The sequence below is a fragment of the Ischnura elegans genome, chromosome 2 (assembly GCF_921293095.1).
Source record: "Ischnura elegans chromosome 2, ioIscEleg1.1, whole genome shotgun sequence".
Classification (NCBI taxonomy): Eukaryota; Metazoa; Arthropoda; class Insecta; order Odonata; family Coenagrionidae; genus Ischnura; species Ischnura elegans.
In genome coordinates, this window is record NC_060247.1 from 43,909,632 (window position 1) to 43,927,620 (window position 17,989).

Consider the following 17,989-nt stretch of genomic DNA (forward strand, 5'->3'; position numbering starts at 1 on the left):
AATAGTTTTGGGGTTAATACAAATGACTAAACATTGAAGTTAAGAGCTTTCCTTTTTTTGGCAAGTCTATAAAATATTTAGGAATGTATCATTCTCTTCTCTAGCAGTGATTCATCCGAAAGTTTAATTCAAATAGGTGAGGGTAGAGCTCTCTAACCCAATGACGAGTGCATTTTGCATATCTCGAGTACGGGGCAAAGTTTCTTTCCTTGAGGCACCTGGAATGTTGGATGGTTTAGTGCGTACAATGGATCATTTGAATTTGAACCTCTCTAGCCTAATAATCTCCTCGATAGGCAAGTAGGCTGAGATTACGTCACGAGAGATCAATAATACAACCCAAAATTTGGTTCCGTACTTGAGGTAAACGAGTGTGCATATCTCACATTCAAGGTTGGAAGGCCCATTTCTTTCTCTGAGCCTCCTCGGATTACACATATTTTTGTTTGAGATTACCCGGGATTTGAACCAGAGACGATTCATTCTGTACCCGAACGCTCTCCACGCTCCCTGGATATTAAATAACTCACGAAAAATACTGAATTTTCGATGGTCCTATGGTATGACTATATGAAGTAATTGGGTAATTGAATTATGCTTATAGCTTAAGAGAGAGGCACAAAAATGGGAAGTACAATTTCTTTTCGCAAAGTCTAAATGAAATGACGAAAGCTCGGGAGGAAAGTACACATAAGAAAATATGGTCTCTTTTTTCAAAATTTATGGCTTAATTTATGAAAAATTATTTGTAGTGTGTGAAATTTCACACTTCATTTGTCGCTCTTCATCCCGCCGCTTCCTGGTGTGTTCGGAGATGAGGATGATATCACCATCTCCGGCGGAGAATTCAGCAGCTGTCCGTCTGAATTGCGAATTCTGTGGCAGCACACATCATCTCATCGGTAGGGACTTGGTATCATTAAAATTTCCGCTCGTTCGCCGCTCAGGGCGTGAGCTAGTCACCCGGCGAGGGCGGGGGGCATCCCCGCGAATACGAACGCTGCGCTAGCCGAGGATGCTGGCACGTACACAGTAGAGAACGTTAGGAAAGGTGTGGTGAGGAGGAGGGAGTTTTGTGATTGATGCCGCGTGATATAAGTGACAGATGGACGGAGACAAAAGACTTGCGGGCGGGGAAGGTTTTGCACGGAGTTATAGAGGGAAGAGAGGAGATCGTCTGGCGAAAATGGTGAGTGTTAATTTCTCGACGCCTGAGACGATGAGAGAATAAAGAGAGTTTCGTAGAAGGGAAAAGCTTTGTCATCACACCGACTGGTTTAGTTTTTCATCTGAGAGTAATTGAAATAATTAATTTTTTCTCTTCTTGTCTTGACCTCGTTTAATTCATAGTAAAATAGTTCTCGGAGTATAGCCAACGTTTTAGTTTATTTTTAAACTATCGTCAGGGCTTAGCTTTGCATATATTAATAAAAAATATGATAATTTTTTATGATAGTTTAAAAATAAACTGAAATGTTGGCTAAATCTTTTTTGCATCACTTACATTGACCTATACTTCGAGAACTATTTTACAATGTAATTGAAATATCAATCATGTTTCAACGCACAGAAATTTAAATAATATCTTAGTGATATTTTAATAGTCCTCCTTTGATATCGGTTCCGAAACCTTGGACTTATTAGGTCAAGTAATCATATGAGTGGGTGACAGGGGTACAAGTGATTTCTTTTTTTATACAGAGTCAGGTACAGGAGTCAGCTATAGAAAACAAACGAGATCAATTAGTTATTAGTGCATTTGAATATCCACTCGATTTCAGCCACGAACAGAGACTCACTTGTATCCCATGGCAACCAAGTTTTTGTGTAATTCTTCTAACAATTAAATTTACCTAAATCTGTTGAGAAAAAAAAAACACTTGTATCCCTCGGCTTCTCATCCCCTCATATATTTTCTGAGTGACTGTTGATTTTTAATTTAGAATTGGATACGTGTATCTTAACTCAAATTTCCTTTGAAGTAAAATTTTCATTAACGAGGAGCAGAAAAATGTTGAAATGGGTCCTCTCAGAATATCTAGAAAATGCAAGATGATAGTCTAAGTGTTTAACTGGTAATCAATCATCCAGATGATGGCAGTTCTGTTTTGAAACCCAGGTCGGTTTAGAAGTCACATGTATGAATTTTAAGCTAACAATAAGCCATTTTTCATTATAAATTTAACAAATATCCATCAAATTAGACTTGAAACGATTTCTTCCAACAAAACAGTGCACTCTCTTCTCCATGGCACTGCATAGAAAAGGATTGTTCGGTTAACCCAGTCTAGCATTCACTCTGGAAGAAGATGGCTTGGTGGTGTAACTGCAGCGTACCTGTCCGGCAATCGTAAGATCTGGGTTCGAATGTCGGCTAAACCAAATGATTGTTTCGTAGCGAATTTCATCCCTGGTGTATATAAGCATCTTCTCTACACTTTTGATTCCGATTATCGGTATATTTACACATTTAGTACCGGATATATGTAAATATACTGATCTGTTAAATGAAACTAGTGGGGCATGAGGGTTTCTTAGGAAGATTATACGAAGAAAGCGCAGAGCGAATAAAGCGCATACGGACCAATGTGACAGATAACAGTTAGTAGATGTTACGTAACCAGAAAATGAATCTTGGAGCTGCTTGGAGGTGAACCATTGGATTTTTTTACGAACACCATTCCCACACCCAAACAACACCGACATAATCCGACCCGCCCGTATAAAAATTTCTATACTTATCCATTTGCTTGGATTTTATTAAAATGACGAATCAGTGTCCTATATTCAAACACCATGCCCCGACTAAACCCAAACACAACCCACCTTCCCATTGTTGTCGTTCCTCTTTTGTCGTCTATGAATCTGTCTGCTTCAGCGTAAAAGTTGCCGATCTTAAATCAAGTAGCCCATTTGTCATGTTTTATTTACAGTCGCAGAGCTAAGTTCAAAGTCTGGAGAAAGTATGATGGAAATCAGAAACTAATTAATTCGACAATTAATTAAATTCTGAATGTCCAGAGGCGTCATCATAAACAATACGCACCTTTTATTTTCCGTGTGCATGGCATTCCGTATTTCTAAGAAGACAGGGGCTATATTCCTTTTGTTACCCCTGTGCGATTTTTTCGCGAAACCCTTAGGAAGGCGCGATACTCAGGCGAGGGGTCAGCTTTGACTTGGCCGTCGCCGGTGGGGCAGGAGACCGATTGATGGCTTGGAAGGGTCATTGTGTACCTCATTAGAGATCGCCGCCCAGGCGGGGAGCCAGTGAAAAAGTGAAGGGGCTCATTTCTCCAGCAAACGGAAGGTGACGTCACCCATATATCTCCCCCACGTCCTGCAACAGCAGCAAAGAGTTCTTCCGTCCCTTCCTCCGTGGCTTAGCGCGAGAGACTCCCTTGCGATGATATTGCGTCTGGAGGTGGGGAGAGAGAGAGAGGATATGACGCGTGAAAACAGTGGAAGGGGAGGTTACTGGCGCGTGGGGGGGAGGAGGAGGGGGTGCGGGAGGAAACGGTGCGAGCGGTGGAGTGAGGGGAGGAAATGTTAGGTGGAGGGGGGTTGAATGGATAGAGAAGATTATGGTGCTTGAAGGTAGTCAGTCCAAGGAGGGGTTGAGATTAAAAATTGAATGCAAATTGAAGAGTTGTGAGTGTGAAAGAAATTGGTTTTTCATTTGCGAAACTTTTCCCTGGCAAGCTATGCGCTTGACTCGACTCGATATGACTCAAATGCGAAGGTAAGGCTTTTGAAAAAAAATGTGGATTCAATGTTATGAAAAACTACGAAAGATACGTTAATGGAGAGCGTGGTTGCTTATATTTTTTAGAGAACATGGCTGTTGATTGAAGGGACCCGAGTTCGCATTCTGTGCGTGCCATAAAATTGAAGAGTTGTGATTGTGAATGAAATTGGGTTTTCATTTACGACACTTTTTCCTGTCAAGCTATGTGCTTGACTCGACTTGATATGCCTCAAATGTGGTAAGGTTTATAAGTTGTTGATACAAGTTAACGAAAAACTATGATGGAGAGCGTGGTTGTTTATTTGTTAGGCAACATGGTTGTTGATCGAAGGGTTCTTATACGGTGCTCCCCAAGTAAATCATCGAAGTGTGAGGACCATAGAAAGGAACTGGTTCCAGTGTCCAGAACGTGTGAATTAAGACGCCTGTGGCTCATTTCAGGGTGAAATCTATCTTCATCTATCCAAACCTTCGTGTTGGATCATTGAGTGACCGAATAAATGACACTGAGGTTCGTGATAAGTCCATAAAGATATATGTGAGTTGCAATTGAGCTAACTTCAATCTGAAAGATATAACGCGGTGAAAGGGCTTCATTATGATGAAAATAAAGGACCTCATGACTTCCACCGCTTTATTTTACTAGCAACCGGTGTCGAGTGTTTGGGCATTTTCTGGCCAGAACCATTCTGAAAATCTATCTTTATTATTTGTTAATATATTTAATATTCTATAGGTTATTTCAGCGGTCACACCAAGCCTGACGAGTATCACTCTTTATTTTGACTTGATCATTAGGTGGCCTTTGTCGTCAAACGATGCATACTGTATAGCAATGTTGCTGACCACGGCTTCTCTAGCCACCAATATTTTTTGTATAACATATTTTGACGTTAAGTTAGAATTATCACCTTGGGAGCAAATCATCCTTAACCGATTCGGTCCTATGATGAACTTAATTACGCGACAGAGACTTGGAATCGCTCCCAATCAATCCCGTTATAGGGGAAGAAACGCTCGCAAACGACCCAGGGAAAGTTCACCCAGAATGGTAATAGAGTTTCAGACCATTTTCTTTCTAGGCCAGTGCACTGACCATTTTGCAACCTATGTCCTCCATTTTCGAGGACAATTTTCAGTGGATTAATTGAACTCAGAGACGTTCATTTTTTCTCCTTTGGTCGAGAACCGAATTTTTATCTCTGATTAATTAGGTCGTTTACTCTGACACAAAATCTTGATACGATTTATGATGGTTGATGATGTATGTAATCGATATGTGGATGCAGCATTAATTTTGAGAAACACAAAAATCTTTCCTTCACGCCATGGGAATCACTCGAAAATTAATTACCATAATTCACGAAAATTGAAGTTCATGAAAGAGAACCTTCCTCTTACCCATTCCGTTTTCTGCCAAACGAGGTGAGGTTACCTGCATTGGTAGCGCCCATAGTGTTTAGGTTGGAGTTTGACGTCATTAACTTTCCATCGTCCCTTTTTTGAAGTAATTTGATGCTGTTTATAGCTTTAGATAAAGACATGAAAATGGGAATTGCATGTTCTTTCTCGATGTCCGTCTGAAGCGGCGAAAACTGACGAAGAAAGTACGTATTAGAAAAAATATTTTACTGGTCTCTTTTTCAAATTCAATCAGCTTCATTTGTAAAATACTATTTGTAAACGAACCCATTCATCAGTTTGCAGTTGGCCCAACTGGCGGCTTGGTTGCATTCTAGGATGGAGGTTTTATTTTGTTTACGTTTCCCTCTCCCCTCCGGCTTTTTTTCTCCACTCATTTTACCGCTAGGGAGAAATATCTTGGCGGAACGGAATGACGCGGACTTCCCATCTGCCGGCCGGCTCCGCCTCAAGGCCGCCTCCGCGGGGAAATGTGCGCTGCGACGACGCCTCGGCGGTCGATGCAGACCTTATTTCCTCCGCCTTGCCCCGAGCCAAGAAGAAGCTCCCGCGGCGGACTTAGACATGCACTGCTATTCCGGCTCGGGCGTTTCCGCTTCCTCCGTCCGGAACACCGCTACCCGTCAACAAACTGTACGATTAATGCCGCACTTTTCTCCGTAGCTTGTTTTTTTTAATATTTGAGAGTTATGGAGGAGGGACGGCGAAGTGCTGTAGATGGTGGGTGAGGAGAGGCAGCTCGTAAGGTCTGTTTACACTGAACATAAACACGTACGAGTTAATGTCTGTCTCCGTGAATGATTTTTGTGGACCGGAACGGAACATGTACGAATGTATGAACCAAATTAGAACAGGTTCTATTATCTGTGCATGCATTCGCACGAGTAGGGTGGTTACACGGTGCATTTTGGCGTTCATTCTCGCGTTCATAAATTTAGACATTAACCCGTACGTGTTTATGTACCGTGTAAACAGGCCTTTAGATGAGGTGCGGAGGAGACAGTAGGTATGGATGGAGCGAGTTCTTAGCAGGGAGGGATTTTGAAAACAGTGATAGAGGGTAGATTGTCAAGTAAACGAGGGAGAGGAAGGAAAAGAATAGGATTTCCAGCTAGAATGAAAGGGATTAGGCCTGAATTTGAAATGAAGAGGGAAGTGCTTGATGGAAGGGGAGGCTCCCAGAAATATTCTTCGGTACTCCATAGAAACCTACCTTAATCGGTAGAATACTGTAATAATATTGTGTGCGAATTCAAAGGTCCCGGGTTCGCGCACCGCCTTTAAAGTAAATGCTAGTTTACAGAAAAAAATTATCAGGGCATTATCGGCAGAGATGGGCAGTATCGAAAAGACTTGTGTTGGAAATACTTGTTTTCCATCATTCTTTTGTTTGTAATTTGTATCAGAGATACATTCTTTTGGCTTTCATTATTCGAGGCTGACCTTGCGATAGAGATTGAAGCCTAAAATTTGAGAACTACTATCATTTTATAGGTTTCAAAGTGATCCTGTTTTGACATGTAGTTCACTGATTATACGTGTATGCAATGCATTTCGCAACGGCTTTTAATTACTTAATGGTGATGTAAACGTCTTTATTCCATCTCTTGTTGACTAAAATATTAATGTATTGAAGTACTACTAGACCACTACCTGTAATATATAAAGTATGAAATGTCTGTGTTAAACCTATTGTTTATTCTTATTTTCTTTCTTTCTAGGTAAGTACACGATTTCTCCATGGATATTGTCTCGAGTAGTTGAATCCTGAAATGGTAAATATTAAAATGCAGTATTTTTTCCTCCGAGAACCATTTCCCTTTATGCTCACAAGTCTTGCATTATATAACGTACTTATGTCTTTCACCAACAACTTTGATTACTCTCTTCTCGTCTTTGGATAAAATTATTGCTAGTTCACTCTTAATTCCACACTTTTTCGTCATTATTTTAATGTACACTTGCATGCCAAGCTTTGAAAGACACACGGATACCTGACGTATGGCACAATAGAACGATTCGGAATCCTGCAATATTTTTTTCAACCAATCAAATTTAAATTAAGTGATTATTGTTGATGGTAGTGAATAAATTTTATCCAGAAGTATGCGCATATGTATACCTTCCTAATTATAGAACTGCCACGCTTCGAAGAAGCTTCGTCTAGAGGAGGGGAAAAGAATTAATTTTTTGTGGCGACTGAGTTTAAAGGCTGTGTGAAGGAATGAATGAATTTTTCGAAATGTATTTTTCAGCTGGAAATACTTTTACTAGTGAAGGTTAGTATGTCATCTACTTGAGTCAGTAATTGAGAGCTCGCAGATTAATAGCGGGATATAGAGAGATTAAAAATTCAAACTAGTAGTATTTTTCGCGCTTAAAAACTTCTGAAACCTCAATGATATGTTTAATTGATTTTGGAATGTTTAAGTAATGGCAATTTAAACTATTGGTTACTTATTGAAACGATTGAAATATGTTGGAGTAATGAAATAAAATGAAGAGCTCAAGAGGAAGTTAGCCAAATTAAGTCAATCAGCAGTCGGTAGTATGCTACTATTTCAATTTAATTTAATTGAATTTCCTTTAATGGTATAAGTGATTAGCTCCACATAAGGGTAATAGTTTATGAATGGTGAACGTTCTGTAGCCCAGGTCATGAAAGTTTGGGAATAAATGGAACTCTTTCAGTTCAGTTTTCATTTAGTCCCTCATCCTATCAGCTAAAATCGTCGGTCATAACTGTATGAAAAATGTACAAATCATATTGGATCGTAAAAATAACTATAAATGATGTTTATGTGTGGAAAATAAAAAAATAAAAGATTATAATATTCACTAATATATTTAAAAAGCACAATCTGGGTCCTTTCTATCGCATCGGACTTGATATTTAAGGAGATGCATGCATGACCGGTGCACCTCAAGATGTAACCATGTTACGAATCCCGGGTCGTACTTTTTAAATATATCAGTGAACCTTACGAAGTTTATTCTTCGATTTTCCATAATGGAAAGGTTTCACAAAATTAAGCCTAATATCATCAGTTAGATGTTTATTTAGATTTTCTTAGAGTTATTGAGTATCAAATGTAATCACGGACGTCGCGTCGTATTCAATCGTTCGGCACGCAATGACCGCACTATCAACTCACCGAGAGGTCAAAAAAGAGTCATGCTGCCTCAAGGTTGTATTTAACTGTGCACATGATTCTTTGTGAAAAAGAAAAATCGTTCGTGAGCAATGCGCAAAGGCTTTCACCGTCGTAGAATCCTGCTGGGTTTGGAGAAGATTCACTCTAGCCTTTAATGGCTGCTATAAATTTGCTTTCTAATCACCGTGAATGATTTATAGCTGAGAAATTTAGCTGACAAAGAACGTGGAACATCTCGAAAGGTCACGAAAGAATCGGTAGAATTCGACAAAAAGCTTGGATTGTATCCTGCAGTCGCCTCGGACTCAAGTTGAATGCATGAGGAAGGGATGTGCGTTCGAATAAAACTTCATAAAATGCATGGGAACGTTTTTTATGGGCGCGCGAGTAGAGATTCTTTTGTGGGAGAATATCTTAGAGGCATAAAATAATTCCAGCTCCGGAGTCAATGGAAGCATCTAAAAACTTCTTGCTGCCCCGGCTGCTAATGTGAATTTGGTATTCGTTTCGTAAATGACTACCGCTCATTTCAACTTTCATCTTGAAGGCACTTAATGGTCACTTTTATTGCCTTCGCTCGCTCTGAGCCTATTACTTTGCCTTCATTCATAGCTTATGCTTTGCCTTCCATTTAATTTTTGGTCATAATGTCGACGCCGTAGCAGATCGTGTATCTAGTATCATTCCGTAATATTTTTTAAAACTTATTACACCGTTTTCAGTTATTTCATTGTGCTGCTTTCGATCAGATGTTGTGCTGTTTATCATTATGCCACCTACTTTTATTCCTTATAAGCGCAGGGTTAGAGGTTCAAGATGACTGGCTTGGATGGCAATCTTTGGATGGTATTTATGTGCAGAGAGAATTTATTATGTTCGATCGCGATTATCCTTAGAAATTATCAATCAAATATTTTCCTTATACTCAGCGTTAATCAGAAGGATTGCTATTCCAAGAGCCTTTTTTTACAGCTTTTTGGTGGCAAAATAAGTTAAAAACTTTCCAGGCACCACATAATTTAATACAACCATCCGAGCGAATCCTTTATAAATCATGCCTGCTTATTGTGGCCGCGAAACGCGACATCCCCGCCAGCAAGCAAATTAGGATAATAGGCAGTGGCCCGGCTTATCTGCGCTACGGCCTTGCTCATGCGACAATGGTTTCAAGTAGCAACTGCATAAAGCGGGTTACATTTTGTGAACGAAGATCTTCCTTTGCGGTTCTGTCATAAAACCTATCTTTTCTGCTCTCCTTTTCCTCTTCGAATAGAGAACAATTTATGTTAGATGCTAGTACTTACCCTTCCATCTAAGCTCCAAGTGTTTGATAGAGGAAGTATTTCACTCATATTTTTTAGAGGATTTAAGTGTTTGTATACATTGAAGTTGTAAGCGAGTTTGAAGGTTTGTTTTTTTTACAATCGAGTATTCAGAGGGATAGGTGGGTTTCCTCTACCCATTTAAGAGCTGAATATTCTCTCAATTGCGTTCTTTTTTTATGAATTCCACCAAATCGAAAGAAAAGTGCACGTTCTTCATGACGAAACGCAAAAAATTAAGTCAAATTAGTGTTTATATGCCTACACGCATGATAAATTATAGTTATTCTTGCTATTCTCTTTTTCACTTCAGTGCATTTTTGTTAATTATGGAGATTTTTTCGTTTGAAGACATCTCCCAATGCACCTTGTTTCCGTACCTACTGCTTCTACCTCTGAAAATATGCCTTGGTAAACTTACGGAAAATTACCTCATTCAATTATGTTTCCAGCGGAGAATTATCACCGGATCTCAACCAGAAAAAAGGAGTTACCAGTTCCAAATTAACTCGTTCTGTTTATTGCTTGCTTGCGTGGCTGTGTTTTTTATTTTTCTCCGCTAATTAAAGACTGCAGCTGGGTGCTCATCAAATATGAATCCAGCTGTAATTTTTTTATGGTCCCTGGAAAATCTCTGTCATTAAACAAATGACGCACTGAAAAAAAATCTTCATGGTGGATGTTAATACCATTAGCAAAAAAACAATGAGAAGTTCCTCTTTAAAATACTATAAAAGGTATTTTAACTATATTAGCAGTCCTTTTTGAGTGTCTTACCTTGAGGAGTATTTACTTAATGCTCCATTCCTTGCTTCTTAGTGGAGGAATAACGTGTTTATATTGCTCTTGTATCGAAATATATTTTTTGTGTAGAAAGCACAGCGTGTTATTGTCATACCATAAACAGTTCGCCCTTATTAATTAAATTTTATGACGGATGCGTGGTTTGAGCTGTGATTGGTACAATATTTTCATTATTTGTCATGGTATTAATAAGATGTCAATTTACACCAGATTAAGTTGTTGTGCATGAGGTTTAAGAAACCCATCACTAATGACTTATCGACCTGATTTCCTAACACATCACTTGCCCACAATTTACGTTGCCATTTTGAAATTTTCATAGCACTGGGTATCTCTCTTAAATGACGATGTGAATGCAATAATCAGATTGTAATCAAAGGTGAAGTTTCCATTAAAAAGTGAAAAAAATTAATGGCTCTTGCACTCAAACAGTATAACCTAAGTTTTCAACAATGTTTGATGAACTTATTTAGAATTTATTGTTCACAATAAAAATGTATGGTGGTAAAGGAGAGAAGAGGCTTCATTTGTGGATATCTCTTTTATTAGCAAAACTTGGTCATTATGTTGTTCTCACACTAAGGTCTTCGATTTTTTTTAATACCGCAGTATTTTCTCTTAAGTAAAATATATATATCATTGAACACAGGTATTTATTGGAAAGGGTGTTCTCTCTATCCAATAAAAATTTGAATAGTGCCATAGCGTAGGCTTTAAAAGGTAAATGCGCCAGGGAATCGGACCGGTCCAGTGGGAGGGATGTGTCACGTTAGACGTCCTCCATTTTCGATTCCGTTCTTGCCCAATGCAGACATCACCCACGCGGTAGAGGAAGTGTAACAGCAGCCATAGTCCCTCACTATCTCTCTCTCCATACTACCACTGGCTGGGGTCCACCGGCGAACCCGTCCATCACTCTGCCGTCCCCCCACCATATTCAACGCCTCCAGGGTTGCTTCTGCAGAGAAACACACGATCCGAAGGGGAAGGATGGGGTAGAGTGAGAGCGGATGAGGATCTTACCATGAGACTCATGTCCCCCCTCCCCTTCGTTCATCTCCTTCCCTTCCATTGTTCATATCCATTCATCCCCCGTCGCATCCCATATCCTCTTCATTTCAACGGCTTGCTAGCAATCATTACATTATCGGGGGTCGTTTTATTGGATGTACCTAAAATATGGGTAACTTTTGAATGCGTTGCGAATCGGCCGATGGTATGTTATTATTATTATCATCATCATCATCATATATATTATTACAGAAAGATTTTTCTGCCAGTCCGTATATGCTTTGTTAATACTGCTCATACAATGATAAATGAAGTATTATTTTAAACGTTGAATCACCGGCTTCCGACGAAAAATACAACCTCATTCTCAAATTTCACTATTTACCCGTTAATTTGACTTAAAAGTTTCGATTTTTCCATGTCGATTGCTCGCTCGAGGTATATCGATTCCACACTTTTTTGTATTTTTAACTTTGTAAAAAAGTTCAAAAAACCGTTTTCCGTGATATTTTTTTTAAATCCGGAAATTTTTCGAAAAACAGGGTACAATAGTAAATTATTAATTAATTAAAGTATTCGACCGATTAAAGTAGGTTCCTATGGAGAACTTAAGAAGCCTTCTAAGAGCCTCCCTTTCCATCAAGCACTTTCTTCTTCAATTCACAATAAAGCCTACTCCCTTTCATTCTCTCTAAAAATCCTATTCGCTTCCTTCCTCTCCCTCGCTTACCTAACTTCTACCCTCTAACACAGTTTTCAACATCCCTCCCCGCTAAGAACTTGCTCCATTTATACCTTATGACTCCTCCGTATCTCACCTAAAAGCTGCCTTTCCTCACCCACCATGTCCTGTACCTCGTCTTTCCTCCTCCTTCTTATTCCTGCGAAAAATCTGAGTGGTGGAAAACAAAAGGGAAGTTAAGGAAAAAAATTGTCCTATGATTTTCTAAATGCACGGAAAAGGAAACTATCTCTCTCTTTCTCTAATGGATCTCATTTGTCATTTCTCCCCTTGCTGAACACTTTGGCTACCGACCAGGCTCGTATCAACAGAAATAAGATACAAGATTCCAGATTTTTTAGATGTTTTCCCAGCATTGATTGCTTCACATCGAGCTGTAATAAATAAGGTACAGTTGCTGACATTTTGTGGTTGTTTTCGTTTCCGAGATCATTAGATAGCATCAACAGCGAAAATCTTGCTGCATTTAATGGCATAATTGCATAGATGGTCAACGCATTGAATAAATTTGTGCTCCTGGAACTTCTGGTCATTTAAATTAGAGGTGTATTCTAAAATGCCTTGAGATGGTATCCGAAGTGAGACCGTAAATTTACGCCGAATTCTTTGGTTTTAAGACTCTCGCTTGTTCATAACACAAATAATAGCTAATGAATTAATGTGTCTTTTCATTTTTGCAAAATTTTCGATTCTTATTTTCCGTTTCATTAATCGAAAATCGTATGTTATGCTGCTCATTTCTTCCATGTGCATTCCTCATTATCAGTTTTATGTTGTTGGCAGTAAATTCACCCTCGATTGTTGCAATAGAATAATATCTTCTCTAATCACTGCGCTAATAAAAAATACTGTAAGTATACTTATTTTTGAGTACATAATTTTAAAAACATATGCCTAAAATATTCCAGCATAATTTTTATCTAATTTGTGATGCAACTGATGCATGATATTCTGCCGGAATACCAAGTGACACATTAAATAACAAAATTCGTGCAAATAAAATAACTTTGAAAATTTCTCACTTCTTCATTTGTATTTTCAAGGCACAGTTTTCACCAATACCTTATTTCAAAGTGATTTTATAATTCTTCTATGTAATTGATGCGCTTTTCCATAGGATCGCATTCAATATAACCCTTGCTTTGTTATAATTAAAGGACTTACTTCATTCATTCTATTTATCATGTAAATTCCTTTTATGACTCTATCTCAGAATGTGAAGAAAAGAGAGAGGGTCGAAATGATGAATACAATATTCCGAAATCAAGGTGTTCATCTAGCTTATTTCCCTCGGCTGCCATTCGCCCGCGAACCGTGCTGATTCCCTCCTCCCGCGACCCCACTCCACTCCTTCCACCTCCACCGAGGGGAAGGATATGCAAATGCGGGTCGACCCTATATCCCCCATATTCACCCATCCCATCCCCTGCAATATACCCTCTTCCACTCCTCGGTCCCTCCTCCTCCGACCCCCACCTCGTCTCCTCGTCCAATCCCACTTCCACAGAATATTCTCTCTCTCTCTCTCAGAGACCACGGGTCGATTCGAGTAATTTGGCTCCCTCCCCAAACGTTATTCGAGGTTATATCTCGACTCTCTTTCGCTAGGAAACAACCAAGGCCCTTAGATTCCCTGGGTTGATATGCATGCGTAGACACATTGTTTCCAAAGACTGCATTCCATTTTTGCCAATATTAGATTTTTTAGGTAATATTACTCTTTTATCCTGCAGAATGTTTTTTTTTACTGAAACCCTTATTGAATGACAAGTTTTACAAAGATTGCGGATGGAATTTATTTTAGGAGTAACATTATTCCTTAAGCTTATTTAGTGATTTTCGCACAAGTAATTATTTTAGGCATAAATTTATTGTGATTTGCGATATTTATAATTAAATTTACTGGGTTTTAGTCTACAGAAAATAATACAACCACCGATTCTGGTTTAAACGCCTACCCTACTGGGCATTAGTGATTTTCACTGTACTGTGCTGTATCCTATCGATACAGGGCATAAAGTGTGCTTACTCTATCTCTTTCCTGTATACTACTCCCTGAGGGGTTTAATATTTCAAAAAATAATTTTCTCTGGTTTGAATATTATTTTGATAACAGTATTATTTTAGTAGCTTTTCGATGGATTCAACTAACAACGAGTTCGGCTTCAAATTTCAAATTTCGCCGAAAATTTTCCATTCGCACATATAATTAATTGTTTAATTCCACACCTAATTTGCTAACGAAATATTTATCATATTGCAAAATTTAGAAGCAATGAAGCTGATTCCACGTCCGTCAAATATGCAGATTCACCATACGTTGTAATTCGCTTTACTATCCCTCCACCGGAACGGATTATCGTTCATCTATGTTCTATGTGCCTGTTTTTTTAGGGTGTAATCTTTCTACTGTGTTCTACCGAATAATTTTCTCCAAATGCTGTACTAAGTGTTGAATGATGCATAGATTACGAATGCTAGTTGATTAGTCCGTTGTTTATTTTATCAATCTCGCGGAACGATTTCCAGTGAATTATTGATCTGAACGAATTTCATTGAAAAAAATTCCTCAGATGGAATTTTGTATTCTGCTCCATCATGAATTGTAGTTGGATTTACCTCGCACACCCAAGGCCAATTTCAAGTACATAAGTCGACCAAATTCACATTTCTTTAAGATTAAATGCTTTTCCTATCCATCTCTTCAGTTGGACAGGAAAATTCAGTTTAATAAAGATTCTTGCCTGATGTGATTTGCAGAAAGATTTTATTTAGTCTCTTGTAATCTGAATCTCTTTTCTGGCTAAAATGAGAGATTAGCATCATATAAACTGTAATCAACTGGCCTTTGAATATGAAATTTGGAATTCAGCTGAGAATGCCGACCGAATTTTGTGCGCAATGAGCGATAATGAATGCATAATACTCTTAAAATTTATAAAATTTCCTATTTGCAGAAAATTTGGAATTATTCTGAGTTGTATACTAACTAGCAAAAGTGAATATGGTTGTCATGAGTAGTTGTATTTCTAAATTTAAATGAGCGTGTATAATTTTTATTAAGTTAATCGTTGCATGATTCAGATGCTCGAAAAACTTTCATTCCTTCCAATAAATACGCTTTTAACGCTCTATTTTTTATAGTCGTTATTCATCCTAATTTCTCATCTTCACACTTTTATTTTCCCTGTTCACCTGATTCAATATCTGAATCATTGGACCCGCTAGTGACTTAAAAAGAGAGTCTACATGTATCAATGCTATTAATTGTTCGAAATTTCACCTCTAGTCCTGTTTTTACCATCTCATAATGAGTTACAGCTCTATTTAGCCTTTTATATTAAGAGTAACTAAGAGTTGATAGGCTTCAAAACATAAGTATCAGTATTAAAACCTCATTATTTCACTTTTAGAGAATTTTAAGCACCCAGTTAAACATTGCATGAAAACATTCGAGAATTTTGTGGACGGCCATTGTTTGGATAAATATTTACGGTAATTAAAAAAATGCTTTCCCATCTCTCCGGTGACTGGCGACTAGTTCCTCTCATTAATTTCATAAAGCATTCCCCCCCCCAATCTTTCACCCAGAGGAACCTCATTACGCGGAAAAGGCCGCGAGGCGAGAAATTTGGAATGAGATAGCCGCTCTATTCTGTAAAGCCGTTTCCTCCCTCAATATCATCCTCTCTTTTTGCGCTTCTTATTCCAACGGAAGCACGTTCTGCAGCTCCGCGCCGTACGGAGCATGGGCCAGAGGAGGCCTTCTTCGAGGGAAATATACGGATGCTCTGGAATTTTAATTCTTTTTCGCCTTCCTTCCTTCCATTATCCTTGCCGAAGCACCCTGCGCCTCAATTCAAGTCGTTCTCGCCGCCTTATATCACAATAGCCTTGTTTTATGCTGGTATTATTTTTATTCAATCATCATCCTTTCCTCTTCTTGTTTTCAATCCTTTGAAATGATTGATAATTAGTAAAATATAAGCATGCTCGATCTTTTCAGTTCAAGTGTTAAACATGCTAATTGCGGACGTAAAATGTAAATCACCAAGGCCGATTCAATCAATCTCTCCTAAAACGAAATACCTCTATTAAGTTATGAGCAGAATTACTGAAATACTGGTTCACCAAAAATTGTTTGCATAGACCCTAAATTTTTAACACTTTTTTGGAATTTTACTTGAAAAGTTCTATGTAGGCAAGTGGGTTACTATTTATGACTGTAATTGAGGTGGAATCATTCGTCTTCGTAGAACTTAGTTCAGAGTTCATTATATATCGTAATATTTCCTCACTAAATTGAAATTATGATGAATATAGGGATCCTTTGGGTTATTAACCAGCTCAAGTTTTCCATCTTCTCCACCGTTGGAACAAGCAACTTGTACGTGACTTAAGAAATATAATAGATGATGAGCGATCCGTTTGTCGAAAGGACGGCAAAGGTTTGATCCAGAGTTCAACCCGTGGAAAGTGAAGATTCAAAATCAGATGACAGAGTTGTCGTTTTTGCGTAATAATGGGCCCTAATTTTATATTTTCGTTTATATTAAATTATTATATTAATTAAATTATTCCGGGTCAAATCTTGCCACTCAATTTTTTATCCTACTATCCGATTAGCTATCCAGCTGAAATTTTCAGGATAACTCAGAACCAGATGACAATACAATATTCTAGCACTTTTACTGTGATTTTAACTGCATCACGATTCTAATTCAGGAATTAAAATTAAATATAGAGAGTCCAAAAATGGGCACCAAAATTCAATGACGGAGCTGCGATCATTAAAAGGGGCGATAATGAGAGTCATTACAACAAGTTTGTTTACATCAAAGTTAATTGAAGCATGGATTGAACAAAAATCTACTTAGATTCTTTTTAGTTCGCGGTAAAAAAGTTGTATTTTAAATAAATTTTTATTAAATTAAATTTAAAAACAACAAACAATTAAATTTAAACGTTTATTCTAATTTTGTATCATTTTTATAATATGCTGTTGTGATAGGGGAGGAAAAGAAAAAAATTTCTCCGCTCTGTCACCGTGAAGGACATCATTTGTCCCCGCGCCTGAAGGCACTGCGAGGAATTCTCGAGGATGGCTTCGCCGCATTTTTTCCCGCATTTCGTAGCTTCGCCTCTCTCCCTTCCCCTCCTAGCCCAACCCCTCTATCCTCCCCGCTCATCTGCAGCAAAGCTGCAGTCCGGCGTTGGTTTATTTGACTTGAAGGCGTGATCTTCCATTCCACCGAAAAAAAGTCCCGGAATTCGGATTTACGTCTTCAACGCCAGCAACTAAATGCTTCACTCCCGCTTGGATGGTATTTTTTTCTTGAAAAATCGTTTTAAAATTTGTGATATCATCTTTAATTTTGCAATATTTATTAAGTTCAGATCTATTGCTGACCAGTTCACTTTTTGAAAATTCGTTGTAGTAAGATACAAACAGCTTTAGTAAATTTCTACACTATTTTATTCGCTCAACCGGTTTCAACGTTTACTCTTTGTTATCAAGAGCTGTCTCATTATCGAGAGCTGATACAGCTCTTGATACTGAAGTGTAAAAGTTGAAAACGGTTGAGCGGATTAAATAGTGTGGAAAATCACTACAGCTGGTTATATTGAATTTATTAATTTCGATCTTGTCAAAATTTGGCTAGCCCTATCTTAAACTTGCAAATTTCATCTTTTTTTCTTTTCATATTTCTGAGACCAAATTCTAATTTTACCAAAAGCTAAACTATATACTCGCTGATGGTACTAATTTCACAATGGTAATGGT

The 17,989-nt window shown here is 38.2% G+C and overlaps 1 protein-coding gene across 1 annotated transcript in view; it reads left to right on the forward strand.

The window, feature by feature from the left end:
• Positions 1-17,989, forward strand: part of LOC124153657 (fasciculation and elongation protein zeta-2) — a 230,965-nt gene that overhangs the window by 130,565 nt on the left and 82,411 nt on the right. The gene's annotated exons all lie outside the window — the stretch shown is intronic.